Raw genomic sequence first — 3,622 nt, 5'->3', positions numbered from 1 at the left:
CTTTTTCTTGTGTTTTTGTCAGTTTCACAGACATTCTTTTCCAACCTTATTCCTTTTATTATTTATAATTTCACATCTAATTTTTCAAACATGAACTGATCTCTATCTGGTTGAGAATTACTTAGAGTCTTGAGAATACTCAATAATTTCTAGCCATGATTTGGCAAAATTACAGTCAGCAAATTACAAATTTGTTGTACTGACAAATTTAGCTAAAAGACAACAAAATTCACGCAGCGTGTCTGTAGCTATGCACTGTGCCTAGGCCAAAATATTGCTTTGCCATGGCTTCATTAAATCACACACTTTCAATTTGAAAGCAGATGAGAGGCTAGACTCACTCCGTAAGCCTCTGTTTCGCTACTGCCTCAATTTACGATTGCTACAATACACCTTTTCACCTTTTCAAAGGGAACTGGGTCGAGATTTGGAGTGATAGACCGCACGTGTTGTGTTGTGCATGTACATTGCGACTGTCAAGTGAACACTCACGTTGTTTCAAGTATTGCTTTATACGTCCCAGTGACTTGTCTCAAATCCAAGTTAAATAATTATTAGCTAGAGCTAGAACTTTTTAATAGTAGCTACGACCATCCAGAAACTTGAAGCTTTGCTTATGAGGTAGTTGCAATGTACTTTCTTTAAAGTATTTTATATCAAATTGAAAGCCTGAAAGGAGCGTTACAATGTTTTTCAGAATATGAAGGGCGTGACTGTGATATCCTCAATTTGCATACCCCGGTCTTCTGGTCTGGTGACGCAACTGTGTGACGCCGCAGAAAACCTTTTTGTAATGGCTACTCTAACCTTCTCTTAAATTCCTTGAAGGATTTGTTTTGTGAAAACACGATATCTATCAAGCAAGCAAGCAACTGAGATAAAGTTTTGCAGTAATGAGACAGCAAATGCCTCACAGCCCGTTAGCTTGATGAACTATGTGAAATCATCGTGACACTGGCCCAGCATATGGTATGGGAGGAAGGTAATTCTGGCGAAACTGCCAGTTCCCCAGTAAAAACAGCCAATTGAATCCATTAAAAGAAGATTATCATGACATTTATTTCTATGAAAGGGTTTCTAAACCTGAGTCGAAATGGTGTATGAAGTGAAATCTCGGTCCTCTACAGAAACGAATGCAGTTGCAATTCTTTGTCGCAGTTTCTTTCTTATCTCTGGTTGCATGAAAATATATACCAGTGGAATGCTTATGGCAAAAAGCATCAACAAAACGAAAGAAACTGCCTTGATATATCCTGGATAATAACTTAGATGCAAACTGATAGCAATAGCAACTTCTGGTAAAATCACGAGGAACACAAACAAACTCACAATTGTTACTGACATGCAAACAAGTCTCCGCTCACTACGGTACGTTCTTCTGGTATTGATAGATTGCCTGTTTAGATCTTTGCTTTGCTGAACAAGGGCATGGAAGGTGAAGCTGTAGGCGTACACAATGAAGCTAAGGTAAATTCCATCACTAATTGGAAACACAAATTTGAAGCTCGCACCTAGAATTGTTGCCGGGTTTGAGAAGATAAGTGGAATGATACCGAATACCCAAGAAGACCAAGCAAAGACCAAAATCCATAGGATACGACGTTCTGTTAAAATCATCCTATATTTGAGTGCGTATCTTACTCCAATTAAACGATCCATTGTCAGCAAAAACAAAAAGCAATACGCAGGCCATCTGGAGCACGTGCCAAAAAGTAGACATATCTCTACAATCAGTGTGTTATCCTTCTTACCCAGTAATATAATAATGAAATAAGCAATCGAATTCAGCGAGCAGAAAATGTCAGCCAAACTTGAATGGATCAGAATTCGGTTTTGGTGTGTACGTTGCCTTTTTGCTCCATGTAGCAATGCGATCCCTAGCATATTCAATACAAATGCGCATACCATTAAACAAATGCCTGCTATTGAACTTACGATTGCGTAATTATCCATTTTTGATGCAAGGTAAGAGTTCAAAACAAACAATATTCTTCCACTTATGAACTTCTGATTACGTAATTCTTCATCTTTGGGGACAGATCACAGTTCAAAGCACACGACAATCTGCCAATTTCAAAGGCCGCTTCTTCTTAACCAGCATCTCTAAAGTTCGAGCAGAAATGATGAACTCTTTCCTCCTTCTTTTCCATAAAGTCACTAACCTTCTAAATAATTTGCATCAAGATTATTACCCAAAGGTCTTTTTAAGGGTATTAGTTATTGAGAGGTTATCTTGAGTCTTGAGATTTTCGACAAAATGGTCAGCCTTTTCTTGATTTGTTTTAAAAAAGATCTATTTAAAGATGACTAAAGATGATTAAAGATGAAAATACCTTCACGAAGATTTGCACTGTTCAAATGCGATGCTCTTTGAAAAATTCGCCTTGTTATGAATAATTCTTGTAGAAATCTTTGTAAAATAGACATTAAACATCACTTTTGCAGTGGATGGATCTTCAGGACGTCCTCTAAAAGATTTTCTTCATTACTCATCCCTGGCATATACCTTATTCAAGTCTATATTTCTTTAGATGATGAGTTCTTTAGAACCGAAGAACATCCATCCAAAGTACAGACCTTATCCCATAGATGTTCTTCTACACTGAACGACAAGGAGAATAAGGTCGTGACATATCTTCTCCTTCGATCTATGTAACGTCACCCTCTAAAGCTCATCTTGGAAGATATTCTGGCACAGATTACTTCACATTTGAAAGCACCACTAAACGCTGACACTACATTACTTCAAATAGCCGACAAGCATCATAATTCACAAGGGTATCGTTCGATCTTGTATTTTTATTGTAAATATTGCCTAGTGGCATCATTGTTCACCCTTCTACCATGTCAAACACGGTTTTATTCAGCGCAAAATGTTTGATTAACAATATCATTTTCTTAAATCTATTTAATCTTAAGTTAACAAAGCTTTTGATGTTTAATTTAGCCGACACTACATAAGCAGCCACTAAATAAATGAATAAAGAACGAATGGATTCAAAATTCTCTCTTGGTTTCCATTCCGCCATGCTCATGTTTCTAAAGCCTCTGTGTTAAATAATGCTATCAAAAACCTGAAAGGTTTGGAAATTCCTTGTGGCTCAATATCAAAACTGTGTGATAGAGGGTATTGCTATATGCAATGCAAAGAGGAAATTCCCTACTGAAGCAAGGAAGGGATATGCAATTTGTCAATGAAATTTCCTATTCCATTGCTCCATGATGTTACAATACCTAGGAACCTCTAGAATGAGCTCTATACCACATGGTATAGGCTGCGTAAAATACAGAGAGAAGAACAATTGTCATGAATGTTGATTTGAAAAAGCTTGCAATCAACTGCCATATAAATTTCATATTGAGTTGGTGGATATGCTGACTGGAATAACAGTAGTCAGTGTTCCTGACTTTTAACCTTAAAGAAGCGAAGGTCTGGAGAACAGGGCTCTCTGTTGCAGAGCGGCCATAACAGTTTATGCCAAATTTTCGGAGAGTTGGGCATGGTATTATTGGTCAAACTTGTGATTACCAGAAAAAATAAGAGAACTAAGGGAAATTCGTGGCAATTCAAATTAATGTTTCAAAATACTTAAAAACATAAGCAAAAAATAGATTAAAATAA

This window comes from Rhopilema esculentum, chromosome 12 (genome assembly GCF_057945365.1).
Source record: "Rhopilema esculentum isolate cy_ngs chromosome 12, ASM5794536v1, whole genome shotgun sequence".
Taxonomy (NCBI): Eukaryota; Metazoa; Cnidaria; class Scyphozoa; order Rhizostomeae; family Rhizostomatidae; genus Rhopilema; species Rhopilema esculentum.
Note: the sequence above shows the minus strand (reverse complement) of the source record.